Below are 15,696 nucleotides of genomic sequence, written 5' to 3'. Positions count from 1 at the left end.
TTTTTGGGGGGTTGGGAAACACCCCACCTAAGACATTGCAGAGCAGGACATCTCATGCTTCCACAAGCCCTCCTCTAAGTACAACTTGAAAGGGCTACATCTGGCAGATAGATGGTACCAGCTCACTGAGCAATAGTGTCAGGGGGAAAGAACGACAGATACTTGTCATGGGTTGCCGGGGCATCTCTTCCCAAAATTGCTACAGGATTTCTGACAACTGAAAAACGCCCTTGATTTTTCAGTGTCCTTCAAAAGATCTCCATGCAGCACATAGTGTGTTACTCTGTTTATCCATTCTGGAAAGATGAGACACTGATTTTACCCTACTAGAATCTGTAGAAAACCAATATCCTGTGGTAAAGCTTCAGCCTTACAATTCTCTTTTAATATAAACTGTCATTACTGAATCGCAGTACTACCCAGATCTGCTTTACATGAGTCCTTGGCAAGACAATGTCAGCTGTGCTTAATAAACAAGGTCTGCATTTATCGATTCAACAATATTGTAAAGGGTAAAATGTCATCTGGTGTTACTAGAACATCCAACCTGCACCTACATCAGACGCAAGACAACCATCAGTCACAAAAGGACTGCACTACCTGCTAATCCAGAAAAAGAAGCAGCACATGAAATTTCCACAAAGAATCTAGCTCCCAACCTTTGAGCAAGAAATGGATTTCCTCTGCGACTAATCTTCCAAACCCTGAGCTGGAACGACGACATGGCCCTATGCTTACTTCATGACAGCATCTAGTGTAGACCAGGTGTCCAATTCTTCCTTGGCCACAGCTCCCTGGGGCACCCCTCTCCATCCCAGAGTCACTTGAATGAAGGAGCTGTTGTAGAAAATTGGCCCTCCCTATTCCGCCTCTGTGCAGGTGTCACTGGGGTTATTTTCTTCGGATTGGATTTATTTTCTTTCTCTCTTTTTTTCTCAGCAGCTAATGGTGAATTTCACTTGAAATAATACTCCGTTATTCAGTTTTCCTGAAGAATGTATCAGCTGGGCAAACCATAGCTTTTGCCTCAATTAGCTGAACAACAATAGTAGGAGAGAGGAATTATGCCAGTTGTGAGAGTTCTGTGGCTTCAAAACATCATACAAGCTGCAGCTGCAGACATCTACAAAGGCATTTGTATCAGCACTCTGGCCAAGTGGGCTCCGGGTTGGGCCCTGATGGAACAAAGACAAAGATCCTGAGGAAACGATAGCAAAAGACAACTAAGGACCTCTGACATGTATCAGAGGGAAGACGATGATTGGCACCAAACAGCTCCAATGCCAACATTTACTAATTGAACAGCTTTTCATTACAAATGTCAAAGGCCTTTCAATATTGTTACATACCCAACCACCAAAAGGTTTTATCTTCTGTTTAAGGACACTGTATTTTGGACAGAAGTCTCTACGGCATCAAGGAAGCAAGACAATAGAGCTGGTGGGTAATTTCTTGGTACCCAGGATGTTTCATCCAAAGCATCTTGGTTTCCACTAATGTTCTTCCAAACCAAGGTTCTGGTGGCCTCTGTCTCAATTACTCAGAATGTTCCTAGAATATTAGGCCTTTATCTCCAGACTTGCCCAGAAAATCTGTCTGCAGGCAGGGTACAGACAAGCCCAGGACAATTCATGAAGATGAGCACCAAGGCAAGAATATATACCCTAGGCTCACACCAGCTCTCCATAACCTGACTATCAATTCACAGTAAACCTCCTGAGAACACCTTCAAACAAACACACTGCTGAATATGGGAAACTCCCAGCTTGGAGGAGGACAAAATTTCACCCAGAAATGTTGGTTTGGGTCTGATTCAAGGCAAAGGCAATATTCTGCACACACACATACAAATCCCCATGAAACAGAAATGTCACTTTTTCGGCCAGATCTCCCAATGAGGTAAATCAGTAGTAAAATGGCATTGAAGCTAGACACAGAGAGCTTGTGTAACACTGTAAAAGCAACTTGGTTTGGAACTCTGTATGTACCCTACCGTGGCGTCTTTGGGGAAGAATCTCATTTGTCCTTCCGTTCCTGACCTATATTATTATAGACCTCAGCCTGCTTCTTTTGCAGAGACCTTTTAAAGGGGCTGAGTTAAATTGCCCAGAGATGTCAACAAGTTGTAAGAGGCAGGCTCACACTGGCAGCAATTACCAGAGGGCAATGATCAATGGGGGTCTTTTGTTAGCATTACAGGATCACTATTGACTCAGGAAGGAAGTGCCCCCATGGTTTAGGCTTAGCTGAAATGGACAGGCAGCCTTGCCCTTGGCTGCTCACAAGCCACTAACCAACACTTATCTCATTAATTATTCCTGTCCGAACAGCAGCGATCGTTATGATCCACAATCAGCTGAGGAAGAAGAGGTCACAGCAAACACAGAGGCTCCATTTACCAATCCAGGACACGCATCCTTTCTCTTATTTGCATCCGGACTATAGTTTGACGCCAGTGCTGTTCCTTTGACAAACAGATAAAAACAACGACAGCCACACTAGCTCTCTGCAAAAAAATGGATAGCGCTGACATGTTCTTCCGCTTATAGAAGTAAACCTACAAGGCACAGTGACCTTGCTAATTGTGTAGATAGGGAGAAGGGATTAGTCTTCATATTCCAGTGTGTCCAGATTGCCTCGATTCGCACACACTCCTATTCCAAGCTACGGCCAGAGCCATCAATGGTTTACAAGACACTTGACGCACAATCCCATTGTTTCAAAAGTATAGTTTGTGTAAGGGAATTTATAGGAAGAAAAGTCATTTGACAGGAATAAAAGACATTTGAGGGATGAGGGCTTCTGGATGGGAGGATGGAGTCTCCTATTAAAGTCACCTTACACTGCTGAGGGATAAATCACTCCCTCGAACATATTGCAGTCTGTTGTAAAGGCAGCTGATTAGTATGACTGAGAATCAAACCACACTCTGTTCTTACCCCCCACTGTGTTATTTTTCTCCCTTGCACTGAATTGTTCAAGCCACAGCCTTTTAAATCAAGCTCTGATTTAAGAAAGGGAAGAATATACAAAAGGAGCAGTATATTCCAAACACACCCTGCCCTTCAAGCTTAGTGCTCCCCAGCCGCTTCAGAGAGAGGAAAATCACGAGCCCCACAGGAAAACTTACACACGTGCACTTGCAAAGTGAAGTTTGCCACGTGTACCCAGCTGGGAAGGGAAAACTCCCCAGCACCTCTGCTCAACACCCTGAGCCCTCAGGGGGACTGTATTTGCAAAACAGTTGCTGTGCCCCAGTCTGTCCTGCTGACTAACCAGGGAACAGCAGACAGCCTTAGAGTTTCAAAACATAAAGGCAGGCCCCCACCAGGAAGCCATTTCCTTCTCTAAGCTGCATTTGTGCAGAAGGTTTCTTCCGCTCCTTCTCCCCTCAGGGGGGATAAAATATGAAAAGAAGGGACTTTCAACATCTGCTCTAGATTCTTATTTTCTTAACTCTTGCTGATTTTTTTTCGAGATTCTTATCCAGTGCCTATAGCTTAAGCAGTCTGTATTTTCCTGACAAGCAATTGTCAGATCTGGTACTGTCTGTCAAACGGGAATGCCAATAGCCTTTGACAGAAGCATTTGCAGTGAGGAAGACCAAGCATTTACAGACTGGGTTTATTCCAGACTCCACTGCACCAAAAGCACGCTATAATTTTCTTCAACAGCCTCGAGAGGAGACTGAGCAGACATTTAAATGGTTCTTTGCTACAGCAGTCTCCAACAGTGATCAGGTGAGAGATGGCAGAAGAAAAGGTGAGGATCATGTGCTTTGAGAAGCACTCCCCACTCTCTGCTCTCCTAGCAAACAGGCGAGGGACTTCAGCTGTCATTGTACTGCTGCTGCATCAGTCTAAAACACCGGCTGGGGTCTGTATCAGCCTGCTAAAAGTGGTCCCATTTACAAGACGCGCACATGGGAACTTACCATCCTCCTGGGTCAGGGCTAGTGCTGACCCTATCCTGTTACTTCTGTTTGAGATAAACCCATTCTCCCTCCGTCGTTCCTTCGGGAGCTGGCTGTGTGATAGCTGAAGGAGAATCACCACAGCCAAGAGGAGTGGCTTTTGTTCAGAGCACAAGGGATAAGGAGTTCACATCGTTACTAACACTAGTGCAAAGGACTCCTGTTCAGCAAGAGATAATCCCTCTCCCAGCCAGCTTCCAGACACAAAGCACTCCATCAGCTAACACCAAGGGGGAGTGGGGATGGGAAGAGGAAGGCATTGCCCTGGGGGTAAGAATGGCTCCTGCCATCCCAGCTGCCATGCCGCCTCATCAAGATCTTTATAGGTCCGCTTCCACAGGCTGTGCAAGACATCAGTGACCTCAACAGACAGGGTAAATGGCCAGCTCTGAAGAGCATTTCAAATTGATGGCGGCTGAAGGGCCAAGTTGCATGGAAGCAGCCATAGTGGATGGTGGGGCGGCCATGTTGCCTGTCAGGGCAGGTCCTCTACCCTAGCAGAGGGCAGCCAGCGGAGCAGGGCCACCACCGCAGCCGGACGAGCCACGACCCCCCGCCGAAGCCCTGTCAGCAAGCAGCCGCTCCCCTGTCAGTGTGAGCGCAGCGGCGGGAGTTGGGGCTCGGCCATGCCTCAGAGCCGTGCTATGCTACGCCCCGCACACCGCCGCGCCTGTTTGTATAAAGCCATTTTTTTGTTTTCCTTTCCAGAAAGAACGCTGCCAATCGCTGGAGGCAGGCGTGTTTATCAAGACGTGTATCTCGAAGCCTGACACGAGATCTGCAGCCTCTGGTGCAGCTGAAAAACAGGCTGTCATCACCTTGGCGAGAGCGAGCCGGCAGGGCCGGCGGGGGACCGGCCCGGCCCCAGCCCCTGCCAAGAGCTACACGAGGAGGGAAAGTCAGACTCGAGCTGAACAGACCTTTTCCATCCACTCCGTTCAGTATCTGGCGGGGGCATCCAAACCACAAATCGGCCAGTTCTGACGTGAAAGGAGAAGCCTTTTTTATTATTATTTTTTAAACTCCCGTCTTGTATTTGGAAAACTGCTCTGCCCATAAGCCCGGGAATATATCACTATATCAGGCCTGAAAGTTTATGTCAGAGGCATGTTGAAGTCCCACCATGCTGAAGATTGCCCGCTTCGGAAATAAACACCCTCCGAGGGATCAAGGCACTTGATGATCAGCCCAAATAAAAAAAAATACCATGAGGCAGAGTAAATCCTTCAGGCAGAGGAGGGGAAGGGGGCGAGTCACAGGTTGAAGAGCCTTTTTGTGGATGCTTTCAGGCTCTGTCTGCTGCTCCCGGACTGCCACGATGGGGAGGACGGTTTCTGGGGGAGCGGAGGGCGGCCGAAACCCCCATCACAGGACTCGAGTCACCTGCCAGCCCCGGGGTGCCGGTTCAGTCCGCACGCCATGACAGGCTCGTCCACCTCCTTTTCCAGAGGCACCAGCTCTGGGAGCAGGACAAAGACAGGTAATTTGCAGGGAACTGACTTCACAGACCCAGGGAAGGAAAGAGAAAAAGAAGGAAGAAAAGAAAAAGAAATAAAGAAATCCCAGTTTCCAGTGAAAGGCAGTTCCTCTGAGTTATACGGAAAATGTTGCCCGTTTCTGTGCAAAATTCCGCAAGACGTATTGCTTATCTGGCAATCATCAGTCAATTACATTTGCACTCAGCTAAACTTCCTGAGGCAGAGCAACCTCCGAATCGCCTCTTTCGTAAATCACTCTTTCTCCTCCGCAGCTCTTCACCCCAGCACCTTCCCCATCCCCTCCTCCTTCCCGAGGCTCTGCAGCTTGCGCTGGGCAAGGTTCCCAAAGGGGGTGATTGCAGCCCTCCCTGGGGAGACGCACAGCCGGCATTCCAGGAGACTCACGTCCTTGAAGCCTGCAAAAATGACAAATAGCTGGAGAAGAAAGGGCACACACACAGAAATGCTGCAACTTTCCCACTTACTTATCTTGGAGGAGATCGGGGTTGTATGAAGACAGGTACTGTCCCAGCCCCCATGCATTTTTAGACGTCCATGAAGATGGACTCCAGGATGGGAATGCTACTGTCTCAACTCGCTAGAAAGTCCCCTTTCATTCAGAGCACCTCAGTCTTCCTCCTTCTGGGTACATGACAGGAAGACATGCCCCACCACTCCTGGTCCACGGGGAAAGCACAGATCCCCAGCTCATCCACAGAGATGGTATGTCCTAGCCCTGGCCACGTCAAGGGTCCCTGGACTGTGCTTCTTACACTTAAAGTAAGGCAATTTTTTATGTGCTCTCAATTATCGTTCCTTTTCTCTGAAGTTTCCTGTGGATTCTTAGATTGTGACATGGGTACAACAATAAGCAAATCCTAATTCTTTCTTGCTCGTGGGCACACAGAAGCAGCTGGGCAGGCGGAAATCTCATGACATCTGATACCACTGGTGTGATCTAAACAGACATGAAGATGTGAAAGAAAGATATATTTTCATGAACCACTGCAAAAAGCAAAGCATAGTGTTTCTCTCTGCATCCACTGGGCTTGCAGGATTCTTACCTTTGGGCCACGAAGTATTCCTTGCCAAGACACAGGTACAGAGCATGGGACTAAACATGCTAGTTTGCAGTGTCCTATTCTCAGTGGCAATTGCAAGATTTAGGACAGGAGGAAATGGGCTCAAGTTGCATCAGGGAAGGTTTAGATTGGATATTAGGAAAAATTTCTTTACTGAAAGACTGGTCCGACATTGGAATAGGCTGCCCAGGGAGGTGGTGGAGTCACCAGTCCCTTGAGGCGTTCAGAAAATGTGTAGATGTGACACTTCGGGACATGGTTTAGTAGGCACGGTGGTGTTGGGTTGATGGTTGGCCTTGGTGATCTTAGAGGTTTTTTCCAGCCTTAATGATTCTATGATTCTATACTTCGTGTCTCCCCAAAATAATCTAAGTCTTACCTAAGTCTGTACGGATGGTTCTGATGTGCCCAGGGAGAATCATTTCTAAAGTTCAGGCTCAAGAGAAAGAAAACTTTCTGGGTTCTCCCACAACGCATGATTCTGGTTATTTTCCAAAACAAAAACCCCAAATGCACATTTTTCCCCTTCTGCTCCCCCTGCCTGCATCTCAAAGCTTTGACATCGACCACAGCATTCATTCCCATGAACCATCCAAGAGCTGCAGTTATAATCTTCACACCAAATGAATATCTGTTTACAACCCCACAGCTGGTCATGATGAGAGGGGCCTCCCACCTTCAGAAATAAGTATCTGCCTCTTGCTCTGATTTTCCACTTACTATCTAGGAAAAATATTGCAACAGGACCAATTCCATATTATCAAAAAATATATGAAAACTTTTTTTTTTCCAGAGTTTGTCCAGCAACTACCCAAACACTGCATGTAAGCTTCCATGAGAGGCTTTATGTTGGCAAACGGATAAAGAACACAGTGGGACAGATGTCCCGAATGGGCTAAGTCAGCACCGTTCCCTTGACTTCATTCACATAGTGCAAGTCTGGCCTGAGGTATCTAAGCCACAGGCACCAAGACTGGGAGTTAAATTAGAGCCTGCCGTTCGCATTAGTATTTCTCGTAACAGGGATCTTTGCTGAACTGCTGTATTTTGGTGCTTCCTGAAGTACGAGAAATTATGGGGCATGTCAGGAAAAAATCGTTTGGGACACACTCGTGCATATACCTACTCTGGCACAATGGGCATGCCTTTGCAGGCAGCCTGGCTCATTTTTTCTGGGTAACGAAACACTGAATGTCTGCTTTTCAGGGTGACATTTTGTGTGTGCAGATGACAGCACAGGCAAAATGTCAGAACAGTCATTTTATCTGGCAGGTGGAGAATGAGGCTTGCAATGTCCAGACTAAAATATGTTACCCTTCGCAAGACCACGTCACTGCTGATAGGCAAAACGACCAAAACTGCTTATCAGCTGCGCTTGGAGTAAGGCCAGAGCACGTCTGGAGCAGAGGGTTTCCTTTGCCCGTACATCACATCATCTGCATTACCGGCCACTCTGCTGCAAGCGCACAGCAAGGCTGGTCCTGATCCCTCTGCACCCACAGAGCAACGCACCAGGGCTCAGACGAGGAGGATGAGAAAGCATCTGAGCTTCTTCGCTGAGTGCTTCCTGTTCCATTTGTTTCTTTGTTTTGAAAAAGAGAAGAAAGGATCTGTCTTGGATGTCATGTATGGAGACCCTGGCTCTGAAACTGCTGCGGTGCTGCTATTCAGCTACAGGCACCCCCGCGCTCAATGGCCTTTTATCCCCCAATCACTGACACGACAGGAACTGCGGTTACCATGTCACCGGCAGCTATTGCAGACTCGGAGGGATCAGGACCTTCAGCCACAGGTTATGGACTCCATACATATTCAGGGAGTCCGCTGAGCTCCGCGATCACTCGGACCTCGCCATGTGACGTTGGGAACGCATCTACCCTCTCTCCAGCACAATGTTTACATCATACAGCATGCAACAAATCTAAATATTTGACCTTATTTTTTACATCATTAGAAGAAACAATTTAAATTTCTATTCATTCTGCGAGTGTTTAGTGAGCTACGGTTTTGCAAGAGCACTGTGAAATCACTGACAAACGAATTGGGTCTCTCGTACCTGCTCTGGCACACAACCCACTGTTAAAATAGCTCGGGTGGTAATTTTTTTCTGCGAGTTTTGCTTATTCTAGGGCTGACCCTTTGAGCTCGTCAGTTCCTTGCAGCTGGGTGGGTAAGTCACCTGGTGGGGAGCTGGCGAGCAGGTGTGGGAGCAGGCAGCTGGTGCAAGTGCCAACAGCGCGCAACTGGGCAAACGCGCCTTTTGCAGCCATTTTGGGCCCCAGCGCTCCACCACGTGAGCGATGTCAAAGAGAACTCAGAGAAACACCACGCCAGACAAAGCGGATTGGTTAGGAAACTCAGCTGAAACATCCACAGCAAGCACACCCCACCGCGTCCCCAGCTCCAGCGCGCACCCGTCGCCTGCTTTGTGTTAAACAGCTCTTGTCTGAATTACAAGCAGGTATTTTCCCATTCCACAATCATTTCAAAAATTTGCCTTAGTATTTCCGAAGTGGTAGAAATGTGTTTAAAAGGACTGGTTCCCTTGCTAAGGCTAAAAGCACCGGGGCACGAGCGTGGGGATACCGCAAGTTCTTCGCGGGAATTCAGCTCCCGCTAAACCCGAACTTTCACCGCCTTCCCCGCCGCACTCAACAAACCCAGCGTCCCAGCGGAAAACCGGCCAGCGGGCCTCGCCTGGGGACGGGAGCTGCTGAAACGGGGCGCTGGGGCCGGCGGCGGCCGCCGGAGGGGCCCGCACCGCTCCGCCGCCAGCAACCCCGCCCGCGCCGCCGCGGGGCCGACCGCCCGCGCGCGCCCGCCCGCACGGCCGCCCGCGCCGCGGTGTCTGCTGCCCCCTGGCGGCCGCACGCCGGCGCCGCACGGCCCGCGCGTACATACGAACTCGCACGCATACACACGCACGGCTAGAGGTATATGTCTGTGTGTGTATAAACATATATATATATATATAAAAGACCTCGTGTGTCTCCGAACAAGAAATCCCTCCCCCCAGACCACCCCTGCGTTTTTCATAGCTCTGGGGACACACTTCATAAGGTTTGGGGACAGCGTTTAGTGACACCGCACAATGCCTGCTATAAAGCTGACACCTAATGCCAGACAGACACACACACCCCCTCCCACGCCGAGCAAACGCATCTGATGTGTGGAAGGAAATAATCCGGGTCACAGCAACAAATGCAACCCAAGACGTGGGTTTTTTTTTTAAAAAAACCCTTCCTTTTTTCCTTTTTTCCTTTTTTTTTTATTTTTTGGTTGGTTGGCTGGTTGTTTTGTTGCTGTCAGTTTTACAGCCTCCCCCCAGGGAATCGCTTTCCCTTGTCGAATTTGCGGACGTGACACTGTGGGAAAGATGCCGAGTTGTACCTCGTCCTGCTCCATCGCCCGCGGCACGGATCTGGCTGTTTTCCGGCCAGCATTCTTGTGCGGTCCCTTAACTTCAAGGAAAGGGGAAAGCCAAGGGTTGGGGGGGCGTGGGGGCCGGATTTCAGCGTTTCACCATTGCAGGCAGACAGCCCACACTATAGAAACAAACAAACAATGCCGTAAAAGCAGTTTAAAGTCACAATCCTAGGGCTCTGTGGAAACCAAACAGACAAGAAAACCACAGGCTGAGTATACAAAGCCCTGGGGGTGCAAAGTGGTCCTGCTAAAACCGAAAGAAATGGATGTCCAAGAGCAGGGCAGAAATGAGGTGGGGTGCTGGGGAACGGCTGGGAGCGGCTCGGGGGTTCAGAATTAGTCAGAGGAGGGAGAAAATGAGCGGGCAGGCCAGAGGCCAGGGCTCGGCAGTGACCCTAAGGAGCTGATCGGGGACCACATACGTCTCGCCGCAGGGCCTGCTCGGCTCCTGGCGCGGTCCCTGGGAACACCAGCGCACCCGCAAAACAGAGGAGGAGGGACCAGTTTCGCACAGGGCCGATTATTTCCAACTATTTCGGGGATGGGAGAGGGGATTCTTTCCGCACCCTATGGGCAATCAGCCTTGTGCGCTGAAGCGTGGTGTTTGTTTCTGCTTGTTACCATAGCAGGTATCTCCCCTCGGCTGTGGAGCCATCTCCGCTTCCCCCAGCCCTCCCCGACCCAAGGCCCCTTTCACTTCTCACCAAACTAAGCAATCATTTCTTGAGGGAGTGAATTCCAGTGAGCTATTCCCTAGAGAACCTTCCTTATTTAGATAGAAACCACAAGCCAGGGAAATCGGGGCTGGGGGGGAGAAGAAGAGATCAGGCTTGTTTAGAAGCAGCAGCGAAGCAGCTGGGAGATCTTGCCGTTGGTTTATATTTCGAACTCTGTTTGGGACTTGCTTTACAACCTCGAATGAAAACAAATCAGGATTGTTTCCTCCTTGGAATGTCTGTTTAGGATTTTAATGGCGGGAGAAGTGGGGGGGGGCTCCACACGGGTTCTCAGGAATCGCTGCTTTCCCAGCGCCCGCACCTTCTTTGCCCCCCCCGCTACCCTCACCTCCACACACGCGCGTGCACGTCTGCACACCCAGCCCCACTCTCTTCCAGCCACGCAGCACAAGCACAGAGATTCGTAAAACTGCCCTGTCGGTGGTCGCAAAGGCGGCTTGTCCACCCTCCTCAAAGGCAGAGAAACGTTTTCCACATGTTGGATCGCTGCGGGCTGCACTGTCGTGGGCCATCACACAGAACAGTGCCTGTTCTAGATCCTTTTCTGAGTCACAAAAGCAGGATACCCCCCAAAAAAAGAAAATCCTTTCCCTGCTACACACGGACATCCCATGTGTTCTTTCGTGGGGTTATTTCCGAATGGCTCACACCGAGCTCGAGCAGTCACAATCCGCCACAGCCCAGCTCCGACAGGCGCGGGGAGCGTCCCTGCACCCCCACGTGTCATTGCCACGCAGTGTGGCGGTTCTCGGCCCACCCAAAAGCGGTTTGAATCGCAAAGGATGCGCAGCGGCCTTGGAGCGCCTCGTCCGCGAAAGTAAACCGAAACAGCCGAAAGAAAGAAAGAAAGAAAGAAAGAAAGAAAGAAAGAAAGAAAGAAAGAAAGAAAGAAAGAAAGAAAGAAAGAAAGAAAGAAAGAAAGAAAGAAAGAAAGAAAGAAAGAAAGAAAGAAAGAAAGAAAGAAAGAAAGAAAGAAAGAAAGAAAGAAAGAAAGAAAGAAAAAAAAAAATGAAAAAAAGAAAAAAAAAAAGAAAAGAAAAACAGAAAAAAAGAAAAAGAAAGGGGGGGGGCTGTGTTTCAGTTACAGCTCCGGGCTGAGCGGGGGGTCCCCTTCCAGGGAAGAAAAGCCCCGCGCCGGAACGGGTTTTCTTGGTTTAATGAACCTTAATTAAACGCAGCTCCCCCCGGCCAAGGCACGGGGATGTTCCTGTCCCCGGAGGCCCGCTGCCGACCCGCGGCCCGCGGGTGTTTCCATCCCCGCAGCCCCGCTGTTCCGCCACGCCCCGCACCGCGGACACGGACCCGGCGCTCCCGGGCCCGCTCTGCTCGCCCCGCTGCAACGCCCCGCGCGGCCACGGGGGGGCGCCCCCTGCCGCCTCCCCCCCCTCCTCGTCCCCGCTATTTGCATACGCAGCGAGGATTGGCCGGCGTTTGCACACGCGTCACTTCAAACGTCAAAGGCTCGCCGGCCAATGGCTCGCCGGGCGCTCCGCCATTGGCTGTCTGCAGGGATGTCAATCAGGCGAAATTTGCATGTCGGGGGCGCCGCGGCCGGGGGGTCGCGGAGGGGTGGTGGCAGCGCGCGCCCGCCGTGGGAGAGGGACGCGGGGGGGGGGGGGGGAGCTGGGGGGGAGGTGCGGCCCCGCGTCTGCCGGTCACGCGGAGCCGCCGCACGTGACAGCGACGCCAGCCGTTAACGCCTCCCCCGCCCCGCGCATTACTGCGCGGAGTACCAGGTCCCTGCCCGCGCGCGTGGCAGAAACCGCTCGGGAGCGGAAGAACCCCGCGCTGACGTACACGCGCGTGTGCGTGCACGCAGCCAGCGCGTGCTCGCGCCCGCTCCCCCTGCGGGGGAGGCGACGCGGGGCGAGACACGACCGGGCAGCCGCGCGCGTGCCGCGGGCACGAGCAGCCGCGCGTTTGGGCAAGAGGGGTCCGATCTACCCGCCGCCCCACCGCGCCGCCCCCGCTCCCCGGAGCCCCGGCCAGGGCCGAGACGCCACGCGTCATCGCCGCGCTCTTGCCCGTCATTTGACGTCACCGCCGCCGAGCGCCAATCAGCGGGCGGGCCGGGAGAGCCAGCGCGGGGTCGGGGGTTTGGGAGCTTCGGGACACGGCTGGGAGATGGGGCCGGACGCCGTGCGGCAGGGGGGGTCCCCCCACACACCCCCGTTTCGCCCGCCCGGCGCAGGCCCCCCCGGTGTCCGGGTGAGCGGGGGGGGGGGGGGGGGGGGGGGGGGCTCTCTGTGCGTGTTTACAAAAAATTAAAATAAAATAAAATAAAATAAAATGCGACCCCAGGTGCGTCCCGGCTCCTTCACCGCCCTCATGTACTGCAGAAATCGAAGCCGGAGCAGCCGCCAAAGAGGGGCTGGGTGGCATCGCAAGGGAGGGCCCGTTCCGTCACGCATGGGGGGTACCGAGGGCCGGAGCCGTGGTCCCCCCGCGGCGGGTGCTGGGTTTCGCGGCGGCGGCGAGCCGATGCTTTGATGGCCTGAAGCAGCTCTGGGATTTTCCCTCTCTTTCTTTCTCTCTTTTATTTTCTCTTTTTTCCCTTCTTTTTTTTTTTTTTTTTTTTTTTGTCTTTCTTTCCCCTCGCTTTTTTCTCTTTCTTCCCTCTTTATTTTTCTCCTTTTCCCCTTTTTTCTCTTTTCCCCTCTTTTTTCCCCTCTTTTTTCCTCTTTTTCCCCTCTTTCTTTTATCTTTTTTCCCTCTTTTTTTTTCTCTTTGTTCCCCTCCTCCTTTTTTTTTCTCTCTTTTCCCTCTTTTTTTTTTTTCCCCCCCTCTTCTTTCCTGCAAATACAGCAAACACAAGAGGGCGTTTGGAGCCTTTGATCCCCGCTGCGTACAGCCAGGAAAACAAACCGTGAACTTCAAACGGGACAGAGGCGTTCTGGGGTTAATTTCGCTTCCTAAGCGGCTGAACGCGGCAATAAATCATAAATCCCCTCCCCTCCCGGAAAGCGCTAATCGGAGGAATATGCACCAAAAGCGCCCTTCGGCAGCCTCAGAGACCACGCAGGCTGAAGTCTGACGGATCAAACTTCGTGCGGGAGATATTATAAATCAACAGGTTTAATAAATCTTTGCAGGCGACGGCTCCGCGGGGCCGGGGAGAGGGATAAGGGGGGAGGAGGGGGGGGAGGAGGGGGTAATGTGGGCACCGTGAAAATTCGCTTCCTCGCAAGAACTGCATTAAGTAAACCTAACACCGAAATGTTGTCTGGCGATCCGTCTTGAAAAGGTTACAGCCTGTTAAAGATTTGGAAAGCTCCATAAAGCAGTAAAGATTATGAAGTACAGCTTAAAGGTTTATCAAACGACTTCCCGTGCCGGGACAACCTTTAAACCGAAGGCAGAACCCGAAGCCTGTGATCTTTGCAGCCTGAGCCCATAAATGCTTTTTGGTGGGGGGGATTCTGTTTTCTGCCGCTTTAGGGTATCACTTCTCTAACGCGTAATTGAAATCCACTTTTCAGGAGCCGATATCTGGTAGTAAAACCAAGACCGGGCGATTAGACGCGGTGCTTTAAAACCGCGCCGGGGTAGACGCTGTGCGAAGGAGCACGCACCCGAACCTGGCGCTGAGGAGCGGGCAAAAATCCCCTCACACCGGGCCGTCCCCGTCCTAGGAGCGGGGAGGGGGCCCCAGGCCGGGCTGGGGGCGGCAGCGGGGCGAGGGGCCGCGGCAGCCCGTGGAGCCCCGCCGGGACCGGGACTCTCACCCCGCTCCGGCTTCGCCCCGCAGACGCAGACACCGGCTCCGAACCGCCCGGAGGTTTTAACGGGGCTCTTTGATCTGGCCGAGTGCCGGGAGTCTCGAAAGCCGGGACTCAAGTAACACCTCGTTACGGCGAACAAATTTCTGCAGTCAGCTTTACGGCTTGATTGTCTGTGGCACGAATAAACTCGGGGAATTAGCAGGTTGGGGGGGCTGGGGGCGGAGGGGGGAAGCAGAAAGCTGGCCTGAAATAAAGTACACATCTGTTTCCAGGAGAAAATACGGTAAAAAACACGCGCAGAGGCAAAACCCGGCGTGGTCGCCGCCGGCTGTACGGAAGGGGGAAAGCGCCGTCTGTTGTCCCTCAAGCGGCTCTTAAGCGGGTATTTGCAATAGTTTTTTTTAATCGGTCATTTTATAATAATCCTTGTTACATGTAGTTTGCAACACACACTCACAAGAGGAAAAAAGCTCAGCGTGTGTACACACCCGTGCATTCACACCCGTGCGTTCACGCTCCCCTCTGCGTACGCAAGCAGGCGCACTTAAATCACAGACTGTCATAAAATTCGAACAGGGGTCTGTTTTCATGGACTCGCCTATTAATGGTCTCTAATAAAGTGAAGCTTGCTGTGTACGCGTGTGGTTTGCGGCAATGTGGCGCTTGCGGTCTGCCGGCTACCGGGGGCACGCACCCGCACCCGCACCCGCACCCGCACCCGCACCCGCGGGTTGATAAATCCCCGTGTTCCTGTGCGCGTGTGCGCGCCTGCCGGGCTCTGGCTGCCGACCTGGGAGAACGATACTGCACCCCTGATACTGCAACAAGCGGGGGTGGGTTTTTTATGTCTTGAATGTTTTGTGAGCCAGACTACACGACTGGAAAGATCGCGTTTTCTATGAGACGTGAAAGAAAAAATCAGCAATCCAGCCACCTTTTTTTTTTTCACTTCCCCCTCGCAAACTCTTCGAAGTTCTGATAATAAAATCCCTGAGATTCGCGAGGGCATTCACCCGTTTTGCTCCCTGTTCGCGCACACGCGTGTACGTGCCCGCAGACCCCGCTGGGTGGGGTTTTCCCCCGAACCCGGGAGGGGACACGGGTGGGTGTTCAGCGGCACGCTTTGGGAGCTTGCCGTCCCCCGGCTTGGCTTTCCCCGAGGTTTCGCGTACGTGTGTAACGCGTGTATTTCACAGACAAATGTCTCACGAGTGTACGTACACCGTACATGCGTAACTGCCTGTATTTATAGATTTCATATCGGCAGAAACGCAGAGC

The sequence above is a fragment of the Opisthocomus hoazin genome, chromosome 4, assembly GCF_030867145.1.
Source record: "Opisthocomus hoazin isolate bOpiHoa1 chromosome 4, bOpiHoa1.hap1, whole genome shotgun sequence".
Lineage (NCBI taxonomy): Eukaryota > Metazoa > Chordata > Aves > Opisthocomiformes > Opisthocomidae > Opisthocomus > Opisthocomus hoazin.
Note: the sequence above shows the minus strand (reverse complement) of the source record.